Source organism: Diceros bicornis, chromosome 12 (assembly GCF_020826845.1).
Source record: "Diceros bicornis minor isolate mBicDic1 chromosome 12, mDicBic1.mat.cur, whole genome shotgun sequence".
NCBI lineage: Eukaryota > Metazoa > Chordata > Mammalia > Perissodactyla > Rhinocerotidae > Diceros > Diceros bicornis.
The window spans coordinates 35,976,105-35,991,084 of record NC_080751.1 but is presented as its reverse complement, the minus strand read 5'-3'; positions in this window follow the sequence as shown (position 1 = coordinate 35,991,084).

Below are 14,980 nucleotides of genomic sequence, written 5' to 3'. Positions count from 1 at the left end.
AGACGTATTGGGTGAGAATTAGGGTTAGGAATAGAAGTTTTACAGTAAGACAGATTCAAATCCTTTCTTTGCCACTTGATGTGATCTTGGAAAGTTTATTTTTTCTTCTCTAAAATAGGAATACTAGTTATAATAATCATAAGTATAGTGAACAAAAAGTTCTTAGAACAATATGTGACATACGTAAACAATCAACAAACGTTAGCCATGCTTGTTTACCGTCATGATTTTCTACTTCTCTATTGTTCTTAGTCATATTTATCTGTGGATAGCTTATCTCTCCAACTAGATCATTCACTAACTGAGGTCAAGGCCTCTCCTGGTACTTCTTTGAGTTCTCGGTAGCACCTAGGAGGCACTTTGCTGTCAGGTGCTCAATGTTTGTTCATGGACGGAGACTGATGCCAAGAGTTGTCAGCAAAAGATACCACATCAAAGTTGGCAAAAATGCTTTCATAAGTTTCTAATGCAGTGAAATCTTCTGGTTCTCACCTCAAAAATCTCTGCAAAATGAAAGGCATATATCCATGGCAAGAAACTGTTATTTTTCAACAAAATGCTCCAAGCTAAAGTTGAGTAGTTTAAAATAGCTGAAGAAATGGGGGAGTATATTTAGAACTCATTTTATTTTATTATCTCATCTTGTCTATCAAATATGTTTACCAAAAGCTATTTAATATGCAGGTTTTATGTAAGAAGATCCATACCATATTGCTGGATATATAACACAGGCAAATAGCAATACTCTAAGATAGGCTGTAATTTATAATACTAATAAATCGGGGCATTTCAAATTATAATTTCATTGTGCATGTAATAAGCATCACTTTGGGTCTGCAGGTCAGAATAAATAGTAATATCTTATGGTAGATAAATTAGGAAGAAATAAGAAACTCTTTGGAAAAGAAATTGTTGCTATGGAAACTTTAATGTTCACAAGCCTGCTTTTGAAGGCTCTGCTGCCTTGCCAGACTTTTACATTTAACTTTCTTTCAAGCTTTTTATTTAAGAAAAATAAAAAAATCCTTTTCCCGCTGAGACCTAAAATGTGACAATGACAATCTACCCTCTAGCCTTTTAAGATCCATGTAAATAACTTGTCCTATGTACTGCTCCATAGCATGAAAACAATTTAATCGGGGTTGAAAAGGAAAAAAAGAAAAAAGCAGTGTGTTCAGGCTTGATTTGAATTTCCTTCCACAGTGCAGCTGCGGGAAGGAGCTGGAGCAGGAACTTGCTTCACTGAAGCAATTTTTGTGCCAGGTCACAGAGCTGACAAAGATGGCTTTTTAAGCACAAGTTTAAAGCCATTTTGAAATGTTTCACTGGCACAGAGCTATCTGAATCCAAAAGTCAGTGTTGTTTGAGACAGGAAAAATGGTGTATTCGTGGAATTCACAAATAAATCAGAAGTGTCAGAACTGAGCCTAGAAACTTTTGGCTCCAAACTTTGTAAATTTTATTTTATTCCCCAGGCAACTTAAATGTAACACAGCCACCTACGTGTCTGGTAAGCTGAGACTTAATGAGGCTTAATCAACTTCTGCACTGTGAGTCTTATCTGCATTCTTCAATTTGTGCCTTTGCTCCTCTAATTCTCTGTGCCCACACGCTCAGTGGCAATTTTCTGTTAGGAATGATTTTCCCTCACTTTGGGTCACTGTAGTCGAGCTTCAAAATAGGCAGGCCAGACTCAGAGGAAGTAGTCACTCTTTGAACAAGTTTCCTTGATGAACAAGCTACCAGACTGTAGATGAGACTCAGACCTGTTTGTATCCGGTGCTGGCACAGTTTCCTAGAATTAGTTCCTAAAATAGTAACTAGAATAGTTACTAGTTCCTAGAATTCCTGCTTACCCTCCCCGAGGGCTGAGAACTAGAACTGTAACAGAGATAAATGGACACAAATCAATTACAGGGGCTTTCAATTGCAATTTCAATTGCAATTTTTCTTTAGGGTGAATAGTTCCCTCCTTACAACAATTTGCACTTACTGTGTGCTTTCTACTCGTTACGACCTTGGTATTATCTATGGGAACATTACATAAGGGAATATACAGGTCCCATGTCATTTTCAAGAAATGGATCCTAAATTTGAACATAACAAAGAGCAACAGCTTGATGTCTCTCTATACAACCAAGAGGAAACAAAATGAAAATGAGAACATAAAAGCCTGTAGCTTTTTATTGGATTCGTAGCCATAACTGACTCTAAAGTCTTACTCTATATCTCCTAAAACATGCTTCTTAAAAGTTCCCCTGAGAAAATTCTCTGACTTTTTTACCCTAATGAACAGCTCATCTATTTCCACAAAACAAGATAGGAGTTGTATAATAAATTATATTGAATACAACTGTAGTGATTGATTACCATATTGCCTAGTCTTATGGATTATCATTTACTTTAAAGAACTATACTTGAACATTTTGCTGCATGTATTGGTTAAATTCATCCCTAAAAATTTGGCGTTATTCTTTGAACTAGAATGGTATCTTCATTTTTGTTTCTATTAGAAGTTAGACGCATTATTTAGATCTGCAATGTTTTTTCTAAAAATGGAATTGGATCTAAATGTAAACTCACATTTATTGTTTAGAAGGAAGAAGCAGTTCACAAGAATGTTCTAGTAGGATTGTCTTGAGAAAATGCTATGTTTACAGAATCCGTTGCCTGAGAAATTTTTAGTTCTTACCAGTTCATATGCCTTTATCTTGGTTCCCATCTACCACAGGTAAAGAGAAATACATAATGTTGAATATAGCAGTGTAAATTGGGGATAAATGATGGAAACCACTTAAATAGAGTGGTACTACTAGTCTGCAATTTTATATTGAATAAGAATTATCCCTTTATTACTAAATTTGTAATATTAGTGGGTTCTTTTTACTGGTTTATCTTGCTTTCTTCTTTCTGGACCACCTCAAGATATGTTCATGGTTTCTGGTTCTGTTTTCTCAGTTTGTACTTAGTTGTTATTTAAATGCTAGGTGTTAATTAACAACTTACACCTGTCTGCCACTTAATTCCAATGAGAAATATTTCATCTGGATCTGTTTCTTCCACATGAATTTACTCACTGTTGCTCATAATTCACTTAAGATCATTTAACCACATGGTTTCTTAAATAGGGGAAAATTTATTCTGAAAATATGGACAAAATAGGGGCAAAATCACATTGAAACAGAATTTTATGTATAAGCTGATAATAAATATTTATTTTAAAATATATAGATAAAAGTAATATTCTTAGTATCTGAGTCTGCTTTTGACCCTATGTCAATCCCATCACCTAACCTTTCATAATAAAATGAAGACATTGAATCAGATCAGACATAGTCTAGTATATATGATGCACCTCCTATGGCAAACCTGCTCAGGGAAAAAAAAGTGCAACAATCAGCACTGCCATGGGCCCTGAATGAGAATGTAAAAGTATGAATTCCATGCATTTCCCATCTCTGGATTTCATGTTCTCTAGAGATGTTTTTCATCCTCGTCACTCTTTAGTTACCATGTTGTTTAATAAGAGTACCATTTCCAAATCCTGGTATTTTAAAGAAAAAATATTTTAGACTATATTTTCTACTATAAATAGACCATATTGACAATTAAAGGAAAGATAGGAAATATGTGTGATAAAGCTTTACCGCAAGTAATGATTGTAAAAAAAAAAAAAAGAAAAGAAAAGAAGATTATGTGATTAATATTCAGATGTTAATTTATAATGTTTTAGTTTATCAACCTCTTTGGAAATATATTAATTATGAACTATTTTATGGAATAATCCAGAGACTGAGGATGTAAAAATAAATAATATACTGTCTTGACATTGCTTAAGGGACCCATTAGTTTTCATAAAATTCCCGTAGAGCCTAAGGAATTATTGAAACAATTTTACAAATGAAGAATCTGAAAATCAAAAGAAGCTAAGAAAGACACCCAAATAGCAGAGTCAAGAGTTGATCATGGGTCTGTTGATTCCACTGAAAAGAGGAGTTAGGGACCCAGCTTCTCCAAGTAACACATCAAATTTTAAAAATCCTGTGTTAATTCTCCTACTCTAAGAAGGGCCAATCTTATTTATCACAGATAATTAATGCAATAATGAATGTGAGATATTTTTTAAATTGCAACATAATTTAAAATACTGATTGTTCTAAGACAATGCTTCTTAAAATGTATGTCCATCATTTATATTATTTAGCATTGGTAGTTTTCTGCTAAAAACCCAAAATAAACATAAGGATTTAATGTTTCCAAGTACATATTTTCTCTAAAAATAAAATAAAGAATGGTGGAGTTTTCAAATATGTGAATTCTAACAGGGTAGCCATTAAGGGAAACATATTAGCTTAAAGGTAGATGGAATTTGAGCTATCATGGCACTGTTTAACAGCAGCTTGTTTAACCAGAAGGCATATGCGTGAATTGTATCTCAACCAAAAACTCATATCTTGGACCTGGCTTTATTAATCCTTCATAAGGGAATTCTTGAAATTCCACTTTATGGGCAACCCAGGGAACTCGCATAAGGTGGTAAATGCTCTAACACTTTACAAATAGACAAGGGTGGTTTGACCCTGGTGCTACTGTGTCATATGACTCCTTTATGTCAATAAACTTGGGAAATAAGAAAAGGGATAGATTTGACACATACTCTCTCCTCTACACAGTTTCACTTAGCTTGCATGATATCAACTTCTTTTCTTCAGAAAATCCCAGGGTGTACTGAATTTATTAAATCACAAATACTGAAATCTAATGAAAGCATCCTTAAATATATAGCCACATATTCATCCCCGGGGAAATAAGCAGAGTCATGTAAAGTTACTTTCTTTCTCTTTCTGAAGCTTCTGGTCTTGCTAAGAGGTCTAATTTCTTGCTGTTTTTGTGCCGTATTTGAGTTTGTTTGTTTTCAATGTTCCACATTTCCCACGGTCCCAATCGACTTGTCGCTACTTAAACTTCCTCTCAATGGGCTGTTTAATGTTTTTGCTGATTTGGAGCAAATATTATTTTGGTTTCTTTTATTCCAGAAGAGGAAAACTTGATCCCATAAGTAATTCCCTAACTCACTTAATTTGATCTGGGAATTACTATACTTTTTGGTGGTAGTTGGATTATGGGGTCTGTGCTTTTTATTTGAGACTATAAATCTGGGTTTGAGCAACTTGCAGGCGAATGAAGATCTTTACTGTATCCCTTCTTAAGTGGATGTGATCAAGTGAGGCTCAGTTTTTTATGTCAATATCTTTCATTTTGTCACACATATATATGAAAACTCCTGAAGGGGTGAGCAAAATCATCATCATCATGGTAAAGATAAGATGATAATTTTGAGGAACAGGCACAGCAATGGCTCTTTTACCAAAGAGGAAGAGGGTTTCTAAAGAACAGGGGAAGGAAGTAAAGGAGGACAGGTAGGTCCAAGGAGCAGAAAACAAGTTTGGGAACATGGTCTTATGAGGAGCTACTTGATACAGACTGAGAAAAACCCAAGGATCATTTATTATTTTATTTCTGTCACACTAATAGATGCACATAGATAAAAATTTAAATGGAACTAATTGTCTTTGAAGGAAACAAAATCACACACACACACACACAAAAAAAACCTCTGTGGTTCCCTTTTCCGACCTTCTCAGTTCTCCAGAGGAAGCAATTTTCAAATAATTTCTATAATTTTTCTGACATTTTTCTCCATGCTTATAAATATCAGGGCTTTTATTCTTATTCCTTCATTTATCAACTTTAGACACCGTCTGTTGACTTCTGGTGGAAGTTAATTTAATTCTCTTGAATAAAATTCTCCTTCCTCACACTATTATCTTTAAAGTAATAACCTTTGGTTGGAATGATAGGATTTGCATTATCCAAACTATGTATATGTTGTTCACCAAGTAATTTATCATGATTATGTTTTGGTTTCTCATACAATTTTTTTGCTTTTTTAAAAATTAGTAGTATATCAAACTTCACTTGTAATTTCCAAAAATGGGGAAAAAACAAATATCCCTCATCTGGTGAATGGATAATCACACTGTGATAAATCCATAAAATGGAACATTACTCAGCCATAAAAAGAAATGAAACAGGAAAAATGAAATAAATTACTTATATACGTACCAACATGGACGAATTACAATGCATTAAGCTAAGTGAAAAAAGCCAGACTTGAAAGCTAATACTGTATAATTCCATTTATATAACATAGAGGAAAAGGCAAAACTATGGAGACAACAAGCTCTGTGGTTGCCAGGAGCTGGGAGTGGGAGAGGGATTAACCATGAAGACAAAAAGAGAACTTTGGGGGCTGATAGAACTATTCTAGATCTTGTGGTAATGGTTACTATACTGTATGCATTTTCAACACACTCAGATCTATATACTAAAAAGAACAAATTTTACTCTATATAAATTAAACCTTAATACAAAATGAAAAAATGCTTGAAATATAACATATTCATTTGTTGCATAGTTCTCTAAGTGCCTAACATTTTTTTCTTAATACCCTAATATACCTGTCAAACAAGAAGAAATATCTTTGCCAGACACTCAATATGTCAGATAACCTATCAATTTCTTTTACTCCTGGAGTCCTCCCTCCCACTGAGTCTTGTTGCTCTGCCATGGACTGGTCCTCCCCACACCTGATACATAATTGTTTCTCTGGACTTCTGTTCACCAGTATTCTGAACTGGATGCGTTTCTGAGCTCTGCTGTCTTCCTCTTCATTGTCCACTGCTTCCTTTTACCAAAGCACGGTTGCGTACCAAATGGAGACCCGACTCTTATCACCTTTGGTATAAAATACATCTAAGTTTACATGGAAATGTAAAGCTCAGGTGGGATAAGTCAGACAGGTTTGAATAGGAGACCAAGAATCTGAGGGCACAAAAAAGTTGGAAATAACTGCCCAAGATGCTCACAAAGGGACTTCTGATGCTTCTCCCAGAGCATCATGTTCTTGGAGCAGAATGAGGAGGCAGACCAGGGAAGGGCTCCTTCTCATAACGCACAGCTGAATCAAATAATGAAATATTGTCAAAGATCTGTAGGGAAATAAGTAGGATCCTGAAAAAAATGATTTATCTTTGCTTAAGCCTTTAGCCTTTGGTGGGGAACCTTGTTCTGCTTTATATGAACTATATTTAAATCCCTCAGGCCTTTGCCTTTCTTATCCTTTTCCTCAGCTTAGAGTACCTTGCCCTGTGTTCCCTCCATCTCTACCTTCTGGAAAGCTTTCCCTTCCGTCAAGGCCCAGGTTCATTATTTCCTTCCATTCCCAGACAAAATTAACTCCTGATTTCCCTGTCCTCTCATGGCATTTTGTTTATAACTGTGTAGTCAATACATAATTTAAAACACAACCTAGATATAGAGAAGTTGAATTTTCTCTGTCTCCAAAATAAGAAAACATTTAATTTTCTTTCCATCTCCAAGAGACGGAACAACAACAACAAACTCTTTCAAGATAACTGAGTCACGTTCCCTTTAAAGCTTAATTTCCTACAATTCAGATACGCTGGATACAGTTAGAGACACTGGAAGTATTTCACGGTTCCTCCTCTCTCCTTCCACCCTTCCACCTCCGCCTCCCGCTACCCCCATGTGGGAGGTTCTAGGTCTCCGCCACTCTCTGTATGAAATGCCACTGACTTCCACACCCCTGGCCCTCAGTTTTTGCACCTATGTCATGGAGAGGTTAGCCAGAGAGTTTTCAAAGCACCTTCCTGAATGAAAAATTTAAGCTTCTCAGAAAATATATTGACGATAAAACTGGAGAAATCGGCACTTCGCTTTCTTAATGATTTGAAATCTAGAACTATTTTAGTCTACGCTTTAGACATTTAATATTTCCTTTCATTGATGGACAGTGGAACGTCCATCTACTTTGTAAAGAACTACGTACAACTTCTCAAGGGAACATAAGAACAATGTTTCCTAATTCAGTCTAGGCTTTCCAGTCTGAAACTCGAGCGTGGCTATGATTCTTCCTCTACTATTTCTGACCTTGGAAGTAACTCCAATTGCCTCTAGGACCTTACAGTAGAATTCAGATCCATATCTATGGCAATAATGCCCTAAATATTCAGACACTGGACTTCATCTCCAGACTCACTGGGTGCCACATACTCTCTGTTCTCCAGGTTCTTTCTCTCTCATGATGCACTTCTGCCTGTTCACTTGGCTGGTCCCCTTTCATTCTCCCATCTTGGCTTAAACGTGTACTCCTTAGAGAGACCTCCCCTGACCACTCGACCTAAACTACAATATCCCTGTTATTCCCTATAATAGCACTAATTTTATTTGCTTCGTAGATCTTAAAACATTGGAGGTAAAGTAAACTTCATTTGTGAGATGCCATTCTGAACAATTTACCAAATAACTTAAGATTACCATCTTAAAATGGGATCCAGAGAAAGAAGTGACACAAAATTGTTCATGCTCTAAAGTCAGAAGCTCTGCCTCTTGGCCCATAAGACTCAAAGGGTCTGTGGAAGATCAAGATGCTATATGAAATGTATGGAAAACTCAGGTAGTTGAATCATGATGCAGGCTTTTAGAGTTTTGGAGCCAAGCAAATAACATTTTTACTTTTGATTAACAGTCCCTGTCATACCACTAGATCCTGGCAAAGACTGATCATCTGAGCATTACATACCAAAGGGTCTTATAAGCTGAGTTGCCTGTTGTGGTCTAGATGTTATCGGATTGACCATCTATAGAGTCAGGCATGCCTTGTAGCAGTTTATCTTTTTGTGAAGGTGTATATGAGATCTGGAGAAAGCAGGTCCTGGCAGTACAAGACACACACATGAGCCAATGGCTAGCATTCCCAGTACATCTGCTTCTCACCCTCAACTCACACCCAAAAGATGTGACATCAAAGAATTAAAATATGAAGAAAAAATAAGAATGTTTCAGCCTAGAAATTGGGACAGCCTAGAACTTAAAAAGTAGGAATGGTACCTTGAAGTTTGAGTTTGTCAGCAGTGGAGAGATTAAGAGGCAAATGGTAAAGGATGAAAGATGAGGAGGTATTGGAATATGGAGCAGCTTATAAGACAGGGTAAAAAGTTCTGTCTTTATCTAGGAGTAATGGCAAAGCAGTGAAAGACTTTAATCTGGAAATGAGCAGCTTGTTATAAAAACATATGCCTTTTTTAATGATCACTCTTGTTGCAGTTTGGGGACTGGATTAGAGCGGGGCTACTGAGACCTGTGATGAGACTGCTTTTGTAATCCCATGGGGAGATGAGAATGTTCTGGGTGAGCATAGTTGCATTAGGATAGAGACAAATGAATTGCTTCTAGAATTTATTTAGGAGAATCAACAGGACTTGATGATTTGATTGGATAAAAGAAATGAGGGAAAGAGACAGTAGGTAGATCTGACTTCTGACGTGGGAAAGTCAATGGATGGTGTTAGCATGCACTGCTATGGAGATCACAGAGATTGAAGCAGAATTCTGCTTCTGAATGGGGGAAGGGGACAGGTTAAGAGAGATGATGTGTCAAGTTTTGTACATATTGTGATGAGGTGTCTAAAAGATGTTCAAACCAAGATACTTAATAGGCAGTTGGATACACAGAGGTCTGATAGGTTTAGGTCGAATATACTTATTTAAATCTTGGGCATACATGTGCTCATTAAAACCATGAAAATAAATGAGATTGTCCAGTAAGAATAAGTAAACTAAGAAGAGAAGAGTCTAGGAGAGAACCTGAAGAGATTAAAGAGCAGGCTTGACCACTCTTAGTTTAAGTTTATAAGCTACTCGCTGAGTTATAGAGACTCTCTATTAGGAAAGGTAGAGATGACAGTTGTGTTTTACTAAAAATTTCTGAAGGAAAAAATGTATACTTGATGTCATATGCCACTATCAGTGGATTCTCTCTTTTGTTGCTTACCCAGCACAATGAGAAAAGAAATTTTGGTTTGTTGAATATAGTTTAAAAATTATTTTAAAAGGTGTACAAGAGAATTTCCAAGTAGACTGAGCAGGTTACAAGCCATCACGAGGACAAAAACAGATGAGGGAAAGATTGATATTTAGCATGCATGGCTGCCAAGTGTTTCATCAGAATTTCCTCATAAACAACTGCTTCACCTCACTACTTTGAGCATTTTTATCTTACTCTCTAAAGGATTATCCTGTGTGAAAATCAATCCGAAGATTTCACAGCAGCTTCAGACAACTCTTTCTGAGTGTAATCATGCCAATACATGGTATTCTTACTGAGTCTCCTGCAATATCTACTTGAATATGCCTTGTCAAAAGTGCAGAAGAAAATGTGTTGGCTGTGCTGTTGTGCTGTTACCTCAAAATCAAAATTAGTAGTTCATGTAATAAAACAAGAGGAAAAAATAAAATACTGTGGATGTATGTGACTCTTGTTTAAGGTATACTCATTCAGTTTGAATTTGGCATTAGTCTGTTATAGTGAAAGTTAACTTCCGTTATTCTGTCTAGTGCTTATCTTCTAGATTTTTATTGTTTGAATGTCTGTGTTAAAAAAACTAGATTTCAGAAATACCATTTCATAGTTCAGATTTTATTATGATTCTTTTTTCAGGGCCAACTTCTAGCTCCTTCTTTAACTCGATAACCACCTCAATAAAAACAAAAGTATATCACATATCTCCTGAAACTGGGCCTATATATACATGGTAAATATTAAAGAAATAATTGTTCATAAAGCAACTGATGAGTTCATTATAAGTGTATAGTTTCCTCATTTCTCATCTATTCTATTGGCAAAATTCCAACACACTCTGTTGATGAAGTTATGTGGAAATAGGCACTCTCCCACATGCTTGGTAGGAATGATAGATGGTACAGTGCCTCTAGATGGGAAATGGCAGATAAGTGCTTTAAGAAGGAAAAGGAGGGGTGGACCCGGTGGCTTAGTGGTTTAAGTTTGCACACTCCACTTTAGTGGCCTAGGGTTTGTGGGTTTGATCCCAGGCACAGACCTACACATGGTTCATCAAGCCGTGGTGTGGCAGCATCCCATATACAAACTAGAGGAAGATTGGCTCATATGTTAGCTCAGGGACCATCTTCCTCAAGCAAAAAAGGGGAATATAGGCAACAGATGCTAGCTAAGAGCCAATCTTCCTTACCAAAAAAAAAAAAAGAAGAAGAAGATAAGGAAAAAGAGGCAGCCATTGGCAGGTTAAATTGTTGTGGAAGGACGTTCCCAGCAAGAAATCCAGAGAAAGAGCTATTGTAAGAGCTAGGTAGGCACAAGAAAGAGGAAAATTTATTTTTTAGAATGATATTTAAAAAAAAGTTAAATTCATGAGGGAAGCACACTGCAGGCCACCGAAGGCATCACTTACATAAGGTCACCTATCCAAGAGCAGGAGACATAGCTAACCTACCTAATACGTAGACACAAGCACAGGGAAAAAGGCAAAATGAGGAGGCAAAGGAATACATTCCAAGTAAGGGAACAGGACAAAACCCCAGAAAAGAAACAAAGTGAAACAGAAATGAGCAACCTACCCGACAGAGAGTTCAAACTAAGAGTGTTAAGGATGCTCACTGATCTGGGGAGAAGAATAGAGGAACTCAGTGAGAATATCAACAAAGAAATGGAAGATATAAAAAAGAACCAATCAGAAATGAAGAATACAATACTGGAAATGAAAAATTCACTAGAGGGACTCAAAAGCAGAGTAGACGATACAGAAGAATGGATCTGCGAGCTGGACAAAAGACTAGAGGAAATTACCCAAGCTGAATAGGTAAAAGAGAAAAGAATTAAAAAGAGTGAGGACAGTCTAAGGGACCTCTGGGACAACATCAAATGCACTGACATCCGTGTTATAGATGTCCCAGAAGGAGAAGAGCGAGACAAAGGGGCAGAGAATCTATTTCAAGAAATAATAGATGAAAACTTCCCTAACCTAAGGAAGGAAACAGACATCCACAGGAAGCACAGAGAGCCCCAAACAAGATAAAACCAAAGAGGCCCACACCAAGACACATCATAATCAAAATGTCCAGAATTAAAGATAAAGAGAGAATCCTAAAAGCCACAAGAGAAAGTCAAGTTACATACAAAGGAAACCCCATAAGGCTATCAGCTGACTTCTCAGCAGAAACCTTACAGGCTAGAAGAGAGTGGCACGATATGTTTAAAGTGCTAAAAGGAAAAAACTTACAGCCAAGAATACTCTACCCAGCAAGGTTATCATTCAAAATGGAAGGAGAGATCAAAAATTTCCCAGACAAGCAAAAATTAAAGGAATTTGTCACCAAGAAACCAGTACTACAAGAAATGTTAAAGGAACTGATTTAAGGGGAAAAGAGAAGACCACAAATATGAAAAATTATCTATTTCCATGATAAGGGGGTAATGGATACAAATGCACAAAAAAGAGGTTAGATATGATAACAAAAACATAAAAGGAGGGAGGAGGGGAGTTAAAGAGTAGAGCTTTCAGACAGAGATCAAACTAAAAAGACCATCAATTCTGTATAGAAGAAGAAAGAAACAGAGAAGGACTACTAAAACACTGAGAAAAAAGAAAAAAGAAGAAGAAATAAAAAGTTAAAAAATGGCAGTAAGTACATACTGATCAATAGCTACTTTAAACGTCAATGGACTAAATGCTCCAATTAAAAGATAGGGTGGCTTATTGGATAAAAAAACAAGACCCATATATATGCTGCATACAAGAGACCCACTTCAGACCTAAAGACACTCACAAACTGAAAGTGAAGGGGTGGAAAAAGATACTCCATGCAATGGCAATGAAAAGGAAGCTGGGCTAGCAGTACTCATATCAGACAAAATAGACTTTAAAACACAAACTGTAAAAAGAGACAAAGAAGGGCATTACATAATGATCAAGGGAACAATCCAACAAGAGGATATAAAAACACTTGTAAAAATCTACGCACCCAATGTAGGTGCGCCTAAATATATAAGCAATTATCAACAGACATAAAAACAGAAATAGACAGTAACACAATAATAGTAGGGAACTTTAACACTCCACTTACACCAACAGATAGATCATCCAAACAGAAGATCAATAAGGAAACATTGGCCTTAAATGACACACTAGAACAGATGGACCTAGTAGATATACACAGAGCATTCCATCCAAAAATCGAAGAATACACACTCTTTTGAAATGCACATGGAACATTCTCCAGGATTGATCACATATTAGGCCACAAAACAAGTCTCCATAAGATTTAAGAAGATTGAAATAATACCAAGCATCTTTTCTGACCACAATGGTATGAAACTAGAAATCAACTATAGGAAGAAGATCAGAAAAGCCACAAATACCTGGAAATTAAACAAGATGCTACTGAACAACGACTGGGTGAATGAAGAAATCAAAGAAGAAATCAAAAAATACCTAGAGACAAATGAAAATGAAAATACGACATGCCAGAATTTATGGGATACAGCAAAAGCAGTTCTAAGAGGGAAGTTTATAGCAATACAGGCCTATCTCAAGAAACAAGAAACATCTCAAATAAACAATCTAACAATGCACCTAAAGGAACTGGAAAAAGAAGAACAAACAAAGCCGAAAAGCAATAGAAGAAGGGAAATAATAAAAATCAGAGCATAAATAAATGAAATAGAGACCAAAAAAACAATAGAAAAAATTAATAAAACCAAGAGCTGGTTCTTTGAAAAGATAAACAAAATTGACAAACCTTTAGCTAGACTCACCAAGAAAAAAAGAGAGAAGGCACAAATAAGTAAAATCAGAAATGAAAGAGGAGAAATTACAACAGACACCTCAGAAATACAAAAGATTATAAGAGAATACTATGAAAAGCTATATGCCAACAAATTCAACCATCTGGAATAAATGGATAAATTCTTATAATCATACAACCATCCAAAACTGGATCAAGAAGAAATAGAGAATTTGAATAGACCAATCACCAGTAAGGAGATCGAAACATTAATCAAAAACCTCCCCAAAAATAAAAGTCCAGGATCAGATTGCTTCCCTGGTGAATTTTACCAAACATTCAAAGAAGACTTAATACCTATCCATCTCAAAATCTTCCAAAAAATTGAGGAGAGGGGGAAGCTCCCTAACTCATTCTACGAAGCTGACATTACCCTGATACCAAAACCAGACAAGGACAACACAAAAAAAGAGTACTACAGGTCAATATCACTGATGATCATGGATGTAAAAATCCTCAACAAAATACTAGCAAATCGCATACAACAATACGTTAAAATGATTATACACCATGATCAAGTGGGATTTATTCCAGGTATGCAGGGGTGGTTCAACATTCGCAAATCAATCAACATAATACACCACATTATTAAAATGAAGAACAAAAATCAGTTAATCATCTCAATAGATGCAGAAAAAGCATTTGACAAGATACAGCATCCATTTATGATAAAAACTCTGAATAAAATGGGTATAGAAGGAAAGTACCTCAACATAATAAAGGCCATATATGACAAACTCACAGGTAATTTCATCTTCAATGGTGAAAAACTGAAAGCTATCCCTCTAAGAACAGGAACCAGACAAAGATGCCCACTGTCACCACTCCTATTTAACATAGTAATGGAAGTCCTAGACAGAGCAATCAGGCAAGAAAAAGAAATAAAAGGGATCCAAATTGGAAAGGAAGAAGTGAAACTGTCACTATTTGCAGATGACATGATTTTATATATAGAAAACCCTAAAGAATCCACCAGAAAACTTTTAGAAGTAATAAACGAATACAGTAAAGTTGCAGGATACAAAATCAACATACAAAAATCAGTTGCATTTCTATACTCTAACAACGAAGTAGCAGAAAGAGAAATTAAGAATACAATCCCATTTACAATTGCAACCAAAAGAATAAAATACCTAGGAATAAACTTAACCAAAGAGGTGAAAGAGCTGTACACGGAAAACTATACAACATTGCTGAAAGAAATTGAAGAAGACACAAAGAAATGGAAAGATATTCCG